At 45.3% G+C, this 13,446-nt stretch overlaps 1 pseudogene; it reads left to right on the top strand.

Annotated features, from left to right (window-relative positions):
- The first annotated feature begins 228 nt into the window (after positions 1-228).
- On the top strand, positions 229-1,994 carry LOC135322193 (tetrapeptide repeat homeobox protein 2-like; annotated as a pseudogene).
- Positions 1,995-13,446: the final 11,452 nt, after the last annotated feature.

Below are 13,446 nucleotides of genomic sequence, written 5' to 3'. Positions count from 1 at the left end.
GGCTCCCAGTGAGCAGTAGTCACTCAATAATAAAAGGATTAATAAATTAGAGTGTCTCCTGCAAGGGGGTAGGGTTGAAGGTGGGGCATGAGAGGGTGGGTCCCAGGACATTTAGGGTGTGCCTAGGTGGGTGCAGCAGGAAGCTGGGATATAAGCCCCAGACCCATGAGCAGAGTACGAAGCGCAGAGAACAGAGCAGTAGTGAGGAAGGAAGAACTCAGATCTCTCATGGGTGAGTCTGGACCACCAGGAGGGGCCTGGGCTGGTGGTGGGGCTGTGTGGGTAGGATCCTGTGGCCAAGACTGGGAGGCCGCCTGGACATCCAGAGAAGGCCCAGCTGTCTGGAAGGGCTTCCTGCGCTGTGCTGCGGGGAGGAATTAGCAGATTTGGGGGCGTGGAGTTACATTATTTGGGGTGGATGATCAGAGAGCTGGCACACAGTGGCCCCCCACAAAAGTCAGCGTCGCTTCCACCCTTGCCTGCCTTCCCAGCTGGGGACCCTGTAATATTCCAGAAGCTGTGATCAAGCCCATTTCAAAGATGTGGACACTGAGGCCCAGAGAGGGGCAGGCGCTGGGGCTCGAAGGTGGGGAGCCAGGGTCTGACCAAGAACATCTGGTCCAGATGCCACACCCTCATCCAGGCACTGCCTCCTGCTGCCATCAGGCCTGAGCCCCTCTCCCACCTGCTCACAGGAGGGGCCTGGCCTAGGAGGAGAAGGGTGCCAGATCGGCTGGGAATTGGTGGTGGGGCTCATCTGACCCTGTTTCCTTGGCCAGACCCCGCCCGCTGCTCAGGACCCCTAAAGAGGCAGCGACAGGAGCGCACGGTGTACACCAAAGAGCAGCTAGAGATGCTGGAAGAGCACTTTAAGAAGAACGACTATCCGGGCTACCAGGAACGCCTGGGCCTGGCGGCCAAGCTCAACCTAGAGGAGCACAAAGTGCAGGTCTGACCCCCTCCCCGCCCCCGGTCCCCCAGACCTGCTCCCACTTGGCCACTTACCAAGTGCCCCGCCCCTGGACCACCTTCCCTGCCCTTCCCGCGCAGCAGGTGGGGAGCAGTCAGGCCAGAGGGGCCCAGTGCGGCCCTGGGTCACACGGCAAGCCAGGGATCTCCCCGGTGTGGGCGCACGACTGGATCCCGAGTCCACTTCAACCCTGTGCGGCACAAACCCGCCAACCCCGTCTGGCCAGGACTGACGCCCCACGAAGCCTCCCTGTGCCCAGACCTCAGGGCCTCTGAACCTGCGGACCCTCTCGGGCAGACCCCTTCCTGATTCCTGGGCTCGCGGGTGCCCCAGCCCTGCCCCTCCTGCCCTCGGCGCCGCCCCCCCCGGCGGCCTCCTGACCCGCAGGGGCCTCTAACTGGGGCTGGGGGCGGAGGCAGAGGCGGGGGCGGAGGCAGAGGCGAGGCCGGCGGCCCTCGCCCCGCAGCAGCCCCGCAGCCCGGGCAGAGGTGGACGCGCGCGGCCCCTGCTCTCTGACGCCTCGTCCCGGGCCCCTCTGTCTCCCCAGGTGTGGTTCAAAAACCGCCGGGCCAAACGCTCTAGGCTGGAGCGACTGTCCAAGGGCGGAGACCAGAGAGCCTGCGACGCCCCCGGCGCCCCCGGCCCCACATTCCCAGAGGAGCCGGGTTTCCGCAGCCCCGCTCCGCCCAGCCCCGCGGGGATGCTCGCGGCACCGGATCCCGGCGCCTTCGGCCAGGGCCCGGCCAGGTGGGCCCCGGCTCGGGGCGCCCAGGCGGAAGTCCCGGCTGCTTCAGCCCCCGTTCCAGCCCCAGCCTCAGTCCCAGCTCCAGCACCCGTCTGGCCTCAGGACCCCTCTGCCCTGAACTTCTATCCAGAGCCTCTTTCAACTCCAGATTTTGCAGGGGTGTTCTCCTACCGAGATCCCTCCCGGGGACCTCCCTCTCCCTTGATGTCTGGGTACCAAAAGGATGATGACTCTGAAGATGAGAACGACTTAGGCCCCAGGCAGCTACTGAATTTATAGAGTCATATGTCCCCACAAAGTCCTGCAGACCCCGCGGGACGAGAGGGGACTAGTTTCGTGGACCTGTGCATGGCACCCAGGCAAGGATGCAGGAATGTGTGGCAGCTCTGTCTTCACAGCTGATTACCCTCCATGGCGTTCCTGCACCTCCAACCACCCAGCCTGGGGAGGTGGGTATTTTTGTCTTCACTGTGCGGCCATCAAAGGTGGCACAGCTCTGAATATCCCCACCCCGTTATTTGGGGTGGACACGGGCATTTCTGTCAATTAATGAGTCAGCGGTGGATTTGCTGCGCATAGTGTGTTCCGGGTTTTGTGGACGCTGCCCGAGAGCTTCCTAGGCGACCTTGACCGGCCTCATTCGCCCAGCGGTCCTGCCCAGCCTGTCGGACAGTTTAGAATTTGAGACTTTTTAATGTTGGCCAACCTGCTGTCTTGTGACTTCTTGTAGCTTTAATATTGATTTCTCCAGTGATGGAGAAGTTAAGCATTTCTTGTGTGTTATTCAGGCATTAGGAATACTTCTAAATTGTCTTTTTTCAACCCACTTTTCTTAATTTATTTCAATTTAAATGGATGTCCCTTTTGGTAACCGAAGTGTTGGGAACATTTTTCCCATTTGTGCTTTTTTTATAAGTAGAATCTCTTGATTTTAATGTTGTCCATTTAAGTGCCTTTCATTATCTATTGTGATGACCCAGTGTCCTTTTTTCTTTTCCATCAGTGGTATGCTGATCGCTGTAAACAAAATTAATTTCTTAATAAAAATTTAAAGTAACTTTCATAAGATAAGCCCCATTTTCAACTTGACATAAAAATTTATAAGGAAGCGGGTGAGTATAGCTCAGTGGTACAGCACATGCCTGAGGTCATGTGTTCAATCCCCAGTACCTCCATTAAAAGAAAAAGTTTACAAAAGCTGACATTCAAGGTCTGCTTACTTGCCTTGTCACAAACTGAAAGCTATTTACAGCTGGCATCAGTCTGAAGTCCTCAGTCTGCTGCTTTTGATACAACAGGGTTTGCTTTTTAGTGGGGGAAGGGCCGTCTGGTTTTTTTTTTTTAGGGGGATGGATTTGTTTTTTTGTTTGTTTGTTTGCTTTTTCCCTCTAAAATTAACGCCTTTTCTTTTGTCTTCCTTGTTTAAGAAATGTCTCATTATCACATGGTTATAAAGATATTATTTTTGTCTCTAAAATCTTTAGTTTTAACTCCCATATTTAGGTCTTAAAACATCTAGAATTGATTATATGGTGTGAACTAAGGATTTCTTGTTTTCTCATCATGGAATTCCAATTGTCAGTTTACAGAAAGAATGGTTAATTTGTCACAGATCAAGCATCCATTCATAGATGGATCTGTATCTACAGAGTCTACATTTGGCATCCCTGGGCTCTATGTCCCTGCACCAATGATGTGTTCCTTCTGTCATCAGTTTCTCTGCTGCCCTCTGTGGCCATCCTGACCCCTGCATCTCCCCACAGCCAGTTTTCTGGTCCTGTCCTGGTCCCATTTAGCAAATGCTCCAATCCTCTTAGACCAGGCTGACCTCAGCAAAATATAGTGAGAATTAGCAGGGATTTAGAGGTTCATGTGACAGGCTATGGTTTGGGGGCAGGGAGGCAACTGCTAGAATATAACGAGACTCCTTACGATTGTCAGACAGACCCTGGTAGGAATGGAGACAGAAAAATACACAGACCCCACAAGGAAACTGAGGGGCAGAGAAAGAAAGAGACCAGGGGCAGGAAGAGGGGACACAGAGAAGGGGAGATACAGGGACAGAGAGGGGCAAGATAGGTAGAAGGTGGGGAGCTGCAGGAAGAAGGGGAAATTGAGGCGCCAGACTCTTGCTCTCAAAACCAGAATCGGCAAGGTTCCCCCAGCATGTGTCATTTCCCATGTGACAGCAGCTGCTCTATATGCCTTAATAACCTCGCAAGAGGTCTTTGAAGGCCAGCAGCCTAATCCCTTGCCTACAGGAGTTCCTACCAAACATAAGAGCATTCAAGTGCCTTTCTGAGAAGACAGCAAGCATCCGAGCTGAGCCTGAACCAGGAGAGCACGGCCCTTAACTCCTCCACTCCAGCAGGTTGGGCGGAGCCCATCTGCTCTGTGGACTCTTCACAGAAAGACCTGTGGACAGCCGGACAGCCGTGAGACTTTGGGTAACAACCACATGCCTGTGGGTGTGAATTACACGGAGTGTGCCATTTACACACTCAGCACGGAGGCTGATTTACAGGAAACACTGAGTAAATGTCTTACTATTCTGTTGTTTAGACAACCCCCCACTCCCCACCTCGTCCCTCCTCTGATTTGCCCATCTCCCACCTCTCTGTGCCATGGAGACCCATGCTTCCCCTTCCCTCTCCTCTCTGGTCTCTCTCCCTCCCCCTCAGTCCCTGGGCTTCTCCCCAGCAGGTTTCCTTGGCCTTGACCTTGTCTGACTCACCACATGCCCCAAGCTCTTAGGCCCAGGCAGGCCGGTGTCTGCAGAATCACAGCTAGGTCAGAAGACAGCTGAAGGGGTCATGAGACATATTTGGCAGGTGATGCCAAAACCTTTCTCAAGCCCCCGCTCATGTCTTCTCATGCTTCCTTGGTGGCCATGAGACTTTGGTTTCAGCAGTTGGTGCTGTCGCAGTCCCTGGGATCCCCTCCCCAACATAAGTCCCCAGGAGATGCTCTGAGGAAGAGAAGGTGAAGCTGTGGAATCCTCCCTGACATTCGCAGTGACTTGGGCAGTGGACGTAACATGCTGTAGATGTTCACACACATGCTTGGATGCATTTGCATTTGTAATCAAAATTTAAGTACACTTGTGGGGAGGGTATAGTTCAGTGGTAAAGTCCATGCTTAGCAAGCATGAGGTCCTGGGTTTAATCCCCAGTACCTCTGTTAAAAAATAAATAAATTCATACATACATAATTATCTCCACCCACAAAAAAAAAAAAAAAAACAACCAAAAAAAATAAATAAAGAAGCCTAATTACCTCCCCCCCAAAAAAAACAAAACAAACAAGAAAAAAAAGTTAATGGAGTACATTTATCTCCAAGCTCCTTAACTTGTATATATTAAATATATACAGCTTTTGTGTGTTCATCATACATCAATATAGTGTTTTTTTTTTTTTTAAAGCATGCCATCCAACAGCTAGCCTGAATTTGACTCATTTGTGGTGAAGCATTTTATATTACTGTTTTCATTGCTGATCACAGACATTGGCTTTAACGTGCTTAAGCTAACTGCACTGAGTTATTTATTAGGGTCTTTCCCCCCAAGTTGCCTTTTCCTTAAAGTGTTTTACTTTCAGAAAAATACATACACCCTCGGTTTTTGGTTCTCTTTGGCTGCTCTCAGCTCCACACAAAGATCCCTTCTCTACGAAGAGAGATGAACTGGAATTTTATGTTTTGTGTTGTACTCATTCCCTCTTGCGTATTTAGAATTTCTTGTAGAGATGTGTTGTTTTTTTTTTTTAATGTTTAGAAAACTGTATCTTGGATAAGGCAAAACTGTCATGCTTACTGACGCAGGAAAAATTCTATTGGAATACACACACATTACTGGAACTAGAAAATAAATCTAATAAATAAATAAATCAAGATCACAGGGTGCAAAATCAATAAACAAAACTTAATTGTATTTCTATACAATAGCAATAAAAAAAACTGGACAAGGATATCTTTTAATAATACTATTCACAATAGCACTTAAGAACATAAAATACATTGAAAGAAATCTAATAAAAGTTGTGCAAGACATCTACAATACTCAACATATTGCTGAGAGAAATTAAAGAAGACCTACACAAATAGAAAGACATCCCATGTTCATGGATATTCTCCCCAAATCTACCTATGCAATGCAATCTCAGTAAAAATCTCAGCAAGGTCTTTTTCAATTGAAGTATAGTTGATATACTCTACTATATTTACTAACAATGTTGTGTTAGTTTCAAGTGTAGAGCAAAGTAATTCAGTTATACGTATATCATATATATATTCTTTTTCATATTCATTTCCATTATAGGTTATTGCAAGATGTTGAAAATGGTTTCCTGTACTATAGACTAGTACGTCTTTGTTGTTTATCTGTTTTATGTATAGTAGTATGTATCTGTTAATCCCAAACTCCTAGTTTATCCCTCCCCCTGAGCAAGATTTTTTTGAAGAAAATGACAAGATGATCCTAAAATTAGATGGAAATGCAGAAGATCTAGAATAGCCAAAACAATCTCCAAAAAATGGAGAACTGTATTATGCTACCTAATTTCAAGATTTATTATAAAACTACAGCAGTCGGGGAAGCATGTGATGGGCATAAGGGTCAACAAATAGATCAATGGAATAAAAAAGAATATCTAGAAATAAATCTTCAGATGCAATCAACTTGTTTTGAACAAAACATCAAGTCAATTTGGAAATTGGGGGTGAGGGGGAAGAAATAACAAATGGTACTGAAACAACAAGACATTTTTATGTGGGAAGAAAATGAACCTTGACACCCACCTCACTCCAGAGGAAAAACTAGAATGAGTAAGCTTCTAGAAGCATCCATAGAAGAATATTTTCTATTTCTTGGAGTAAGCAAAAAAAAATTTTAGGACAATTTTTCTTCTGTCTCTCAGTTCCTCCATCCCTCTCTTATACCCTCTTCGTTTATAGTTTCTCTTATTTTATTTTTTAAATATGCATCCAGTGACTAGGTAAATATGGCTAATCATCCCAGCCAGGAAGCACGTCCCCTCTTTCAATATCTTCCTCCTCCTTCTGTTTCTCCTCCACTCAGGTGATGCTCCCACCTGCCCCTCCATCTCCTTGTCTCCCTCGTCCTCTACCGCCTCCCTGTGGCCTCTCTGGTCCCTGAGTCTCCCCACAGTCAGTCCTCTCACCCTGTTCTGGTACAATTTAGCAAATGCTCCAATCCTCTTAAACCAGGCGGGCTTCAGGAGAGCAGAGAGAGAATTAGATCAGATTGGAGGGAGGGAAGGGGGTCATGTGACCGGTTACGGAGGTGAGGGAGTGGACAGACCTAACAGGGTGGACAGCCCGGGGGGCTACCAGGATATAACCCAAGCGCTGCCTGCTAATCTAACAGACCCTGTTAGGGATGGACAGAGAAGCACACTGAGGAAACAGGAGCGGGCCTGCGGGGAGGGTGGGGGGCGAGGGGCAGGGACGCAGAGGCACTGAAGCAATTAGAACGTGCCTCTCCCACTGCTCATAGATGGGTGGGCAGTGTTGAGCGCCTTGAGCCCTGAGAGCCTGGAGATTTTGTTACCGCTCATCTAGACTTCTAGAAGCCCAGATGATTGTCTCTAAACATCATCTCCTTCTGGGGGTAACTGAAGTTTTTTGGCGTAAAGGCTGGCTCCAGGTCTAAGGCAGGAAAAAAATCCATCAGGGCCAGCCTGGAACATCTTGTCACACCAAAAATAGGAAGAGCTCAGAGATTACTGGGGTTCCGTCCAAAGACTCGGGGGCCAACTTGAAGAAACCAAAGGTGGAATCATGTGAACTTCAAAGGAAGACTCTCAGCAGCGGATTGAAAGACGTCAAATGCTGCAATAAATGTGAAGAAAGAAAGAAAGAAAGAAAGAAAGAAAGAAAGAAAGAAAGAAAGAAAGAAAGAAAGAAAGAAAGAAAGAAAGAAAGAAAGAAAGAAAGAAAGAAAGAAAGAAAGAAAGAAAGAAAGAAAGAAAGAAAGAAAGAAAGAAAGAAAGAAAGAAAGAAAGAAAGAAAGAAAGAAAGAAAGAAAGGCGTCAAATACGTAAAAACCCGCGGGTTCACAATGGTCCTCAAAAAAGAAAGAATCAAAAAAAAAAAAATGAGGAAAGTTGTTGAAGATCTGATTTACTTTTCTAAACATTGCTAAATTAAGAAAAATCGTGTTTCTCCTGTCTTTCCTGTGGACAGTGTAATTCGGTGTAAACAAATAACTAAAGAGAGGTTTTTTTCCTTTGGGGAGATTTACAGTCAGTAAGTAAAGAAGAGATGATGGAATTAGGAAATCTCTTTTTGCATTGCCTGTGAAATAAGGGGTTTTAGGCCAGTGCTGCCTAGTAGAACTTTCTGGAATGATGGAAATATTCTATATCTGTGCTGTCCAATCCAGTAGCCACTGGCCACAACTGGCTATTGGGCACCTGGAGTGTGATTGATACACATTGGAATAAAGGCCAAGGGTGAGGGGAGGGACTTGGAAACTTGGAAGCAACCAAGATGTTTTTGAGGTGGGGGGGAGGGTATAGCTCAGTGACAGAGCTCATGGTTAGCACACGGGAGGTTCTAGGTTCAATCCCCAGTACCTCCACTAAAAATAAACTAATTAAGTAATCAAATGGTTAATTTTCTTAAAAAAAGATGTCCTTTGGTAAGGGAATGGATAAATAAACTGTGGTCCACCCAGACAATGGAATTTTTATTCAGTATTATAAAGAAATGAGCTCCCAAGCCATGAAATGACATGGAGGAAACAAATGCATATTACTAAGCGAAAAGAGCCAATCAGAAAAGGCTTCACACCGTGTGAGTCTAACAACATGACATTCTGGAAATGGCAAAACCAGAGACGGTACAAAGATCCCTAGATGCCAAGGGCTAGAGGGGAGGGGGGAACAGCTAGGTAGAGCCCAGGGGACTTTTAGGGCAGGGAAACTACTCTGTGGTACTCTAGTGGTGAATACCCATCACTATATACTTGTCAAAACCCCTAGGATGTCAGTACCAAGCGTGAGCTCTAACGTAAATTATGGACTTTGGGTGGTAATGAGGTGTCAATGTAACTCCATCAGTTGTAACAAATCTGGTAGGGATGTCTATAGTGGGGGAGGCTGTGTGTGTGTTGGGGCAGGGGGTGTACGAGAAATCTCTGGACCTTCAGCTCAAGTTTACTATTAATCTAAAAATGCTCTTTAAAAAAAAATCCTGTTTAAAGTAAAAAATAGGGGTGCTGACCCCATACCTGATGGTTCTGAATTAATTAACATGGGTGCAGCCTGAGACTTGAGTGTTCAAATCTTTCCCCAGGTGATTCCAGTGAGCAGCCAAGGGTAGGAACCAGCGCACTTAGGTAACGGGCTAATGGAGAGCTTCAAAACTGAGGGAGGGAAACAATCTTCTAAGACAGGTATTTTAATAATAGAATAAAACAAGAAACAGAGGACAGATTTGAAGTGAAAAAAACATTCAAGAAACATTTAGAGCAAATGCAATATGTTGATCTTATTTGGGGATCATATTCAATCAAACCAACTATAAAAAGGCATCTTTGTGATAACTGGGTAAATTCAAAAATGGACCAGGGACTATATGATATTCAGGAGTTATTGCTAATTTTGTTAGATGCAATGATAACCTTGTAGTCACGTAAAAATAAAAGTTAAGCCAAAAGAATGGAAAATAGGTGTTCAAACAAAAACTTAATGTTCATGGCAGCATTAGTCACAATAGCCAAAAGATGGAAACATCCCAGGTGCCCATCAACTGATGAGTGGATAAACAAAATGTGGTACGTTTGTACAAGGGAATATTCCACCATTAAAAAAAAATGGAGCACTGACACAGGCTACAACATGGGTGAACCTTGGAAACATTGTGGTGAGTGAAAGAAGCTAGACACAAAAGACCACATATTGCATGATTCCATTGCTATGAAACAGAGTAGGCAAATGTATAGAGACAAAGATAGTGGATTCGTGGTTGCAAGAGGCTGGGGAAACAAGACAATGGGAAGTGATTGCTTACTGGGTTCAGAATTCCTTTTTAAAGTGATGAAATGTCCTAGAACTAGAAAGTGGTGGTAGTTTCGTAGCACTGGGAATGTACTAAATGTCATTGAATCAATCATACATATACTTTGAGATGGCTCAAATGGTAAAATTTATCTTATATGTATTTTACTTCAATTTTTTTTTAAATGGAAAGAGGACTGGCACAAAAGGAAAGTGTGCTGGAAGGGTGCCTTCCTTCTTCCTGCTTGGAGCACAGATGTGATGCCTGGAGCTGCAGTGGCCATCTTGCCACCCTGAGGCAAAAACCAAGCAGATGAAAACCCAACAAGATGAAGGAGACAATAAAAAGATAGAAAAAATCTGAAACCTTGATTACATTGTTGGGCTGACTACCAACCTCACAACATCTTCGTAATAAATAGTCTTGAAGTTTAAAAGAAAGGTTGGGGGGTGGCAGGGAGGAGCTGCCTATCCTGAAAAATGGAGTCATTCTGAGGGTTTGGGTTAAGGGGAGAGGAAGAAGCAGTCTTTTCTCTGGAGGAGAGAAGTGGGGAGGCATAAAAAGCAATTCTGAGTCAAGAAAGGAAGATGTCTGGATGCTAGAGGCACTGAGGGCAAAATCTCTCATTTTGCACATGACTGTAGTCATGCTCAATCCCAGCCTCCTGTTGCCTTGATTCCCTAGCCCCATTTCCCTTACTTCCTCCCTCCATCAAGTCTTCACCCAGAGAGGTGAGGTCACTTGTCCGAGGTCCCACAGTCAGCAAGTAATGAAGCTGGGATGGGTTATAGATAAATGGACGGGATCCAGACACAGAAAGAATTTGAAAAGAGAGGTGTCTTTTTCCCTCTTTCTTACCTCTTTGAAAAGTGTCATGTTAACAAGCCTAAAATGGTGACTTCCTTGACTATACCGAATCTCAATGACCAGAACTGATTCCATGGTCTCACATTGATTCCTGGCGGTCCGAGGTGATCTGGGAAGGTGCAGTTCTCAAAATTGACCACATGGTGTCGCTGTCGGGAAAGAACTCGTGTCTCCCGTTTCCTGTCTTGCTGAAATCTTTTTTTTTTTTCTTGAAGATGTGAATTGTCTTGGTTAAGCCAAAATATGATCCTGTCACTTTCTCTTTATCCTCCATGCATGAGGTAAAATTAAAATAAAAGGACCATGGTAGGTATTCCTAGTGGTCAACATTTTCCCGGCTCTCCTCCCCGTCCTGACCACCGTTCCCAGGCAGATTCTACAGGTGGGTGGGGCCATGTGACGGTTCTGGCCAATGGGCTGCAGCTAGAGGTGATATGTGTCACTTCCTGGCTGAAGTCTTTCAGAGCTAGTGCATTTTCTTTCCCAGACGTGCGGACTGCAGATGCTGGGAGTCCAGGTTCCGCCGTAGAAGAACAGCGTCTCCATCAGTCTAGATCTGCACTGTCCAGTAAGATAGCCCCGAGCCGCATGATACGGGCAAGGAATGTAAACGTACATAAAGTAAAATGAAACATTCAGTCCCACCCACCACATTTCAAGGGCTCAGTAGCACCGTGTGGCCAGTGGCTATGGTATTGGCCAGAGCAGATATAGAAAGTCCATCAACATACTCAAAAACTAAAAATAAACTCACCGTATGATCCAGCAATCCCACTCCTGGGCATATATCTGGAGAGAACTCTGATTCAAAGACACATGCACCCCAGTGTTCATAGCAGCACTATTTACAATAGCCAAGACATGGAAGGAAACTAAATGCCCATCGACAGATGACTGGATAAAGTTGTGGAATATTTATACAGTGGACGACTACTCAGCCATAAAAAAAGAATAAAATAATGCTATTTGCAGCCACATGAATGGATCTGGAGATTATCATTCTAAGTGAAGTAAGCCAGAAAGAGACAGACAAATACCATACAATATCACTCATATGTGGAATCTTAAAAAAAAAAAAAAAAAAGACATAAGTGAACTTATTTACAAAACAGACATAGACAACAAACTTACGGTTATCAGGAGGGAAGTGGGGAAGGAGGGATAAATTGGAAGTCTGGGATTGGCTGATACAAACTATTATGTACAGAATAGATAAATAACAAGGTCTTACTGTACAGCAGAGAGAACTAGATTCAATACCCTGTAGTAACCTATAAAGAAAAAGAATATGAAAAGGAATATATGTATGTGTATGATATGTGTATGACTGAAACATTATGCTGTACACCAGAAATTGACCCACTGTAAGCTGGTTATACTACTATAAATAACTTAAAAAGAAAGAAAGTTCATCAACACAGAAAATTCTGTTGGACCGTGCTGCTCCAGATCACTGAATGGATGCAGAGAGGACAGTTGCCCTGGAGGGAGGTTTGCATGTGTTGTGCTAATCCACTGAGGCTGGGCTTGGTTTTCTTTGTTTCCACTAAAGCATAACGCAACCTAGACTGACCCACCCGATTTCTTGCCTAAACAAAGGACTTGAGAGTCCCATGTCATTTGAATTATCAGCTGTTGGCACAAGGTGGCTTGGCCAAACCAAATGGGGAGCTGAAGATAACAGCCTGCAGACCCCAGTATGAGCTGAGCTGGCAAACGGGGTTAAGATCAAGTTCCTCGAGTCTTAGTTGCCCGCTGGTCTCTCTCTGGGATCCGTCTCCATCTACCTGATTCAGAGCTGAGCCGCAGAGGGGGAGGGGGTAACTCAGCGGTAGAGTACATGTCTACCAGGCACGCGGTCCTGCGTTCAATCCCCAGTAGCTCTATCAAAGAATAAATAAATCTAATTACCACCTCCCCTCAAAAATGTTCTAAAATTGACAGTAGTGATGGTTACATATATTTGTGAATATAGTAAAAAAAAAAATTGAGTTGTACACTTTAAGTGGGTGAATTGTATGGAATGTAATATCTCAATAAAGCTATTTTGAAAAGAAAAAAAGTATCATTTCTGAGGCTGTGACTTTTTCGAATTCTCAGGCACTTAATCCTCTTATCTCTGCCTCTTGACTGGTCTCTTCCAGCTGTTTCTTAGCTGTCTCCCACTTAGAAGCCCTCAGGACTGGGACTTTTGCTTCTTGGTGACATCTAGTGTATTTCCTCACCTTGCCCAGGTCACCCAATGGCCTGGCTCAAATGAACAGACAGTAAATTGAGGCCTAATTAGGCATGATTCATTTGCTACAACTTTTTCCAGAGTCCTTCTAGTAGGATTCTTAGGGCCCCCAAGGCATCAGCCCAGGATGAAGGTGAGAGCTGTCAAGACAAAAACAGTAACATTTTCCTGTTGGGGGCCAGGGGTTTTTTAGGAATATTCTAGTAGGTTTTATACGGATGAAATTTTATTCATACGCCTTAGTGATTGGAATCAACTTTTTCAGGACAGGTAGATGCATATAAGATATAATGACCCTCAGTGAAAGAACTTCTGAAAGAAATTATTCCAAATTTTGCAGTTTCAAAATACCTTTATTTACTAATACCCATCAGGACTTACCCTTTACAAAATGGATCATAAAGGTAGTTTCTAAAACCTCAGTGCTGCACCTACATCTTCCTGGCCTACAGCATCCGGAATCAGCTGGGGTTCTGTGTTAAAATGAAGGTCTTAAAAAATAAATTGACTGAGGTTTGTAGAGAAGGACCAAAGGGGCCAGACTCCCATAGTGTTTCCAGTCTAGCCACATGAAATATTAAGAAGTGGGCCAGTGAGGCTTCTAATCA

Source organism: Camelus dromedarius, chromosome 9 (genome assembly GCF_036321535.1).
Source record: "Camelus dromedarius isolate mCamDro1 chromosome 9, mCamDro1.pat, whole genome shotgun sequence".
Classification (NCBI taxonomy): Eukaryota; Metazoa; Chordata; class Mammalia; order Artiodactyla; family Camelidae; genus Camelus; species Camelus dromedarius.
The sequence above is the reverse complement of the archived record's forward strand: the minus strand, read 5'-3'. Positions and strand labels throughout refer to the sequence as shown.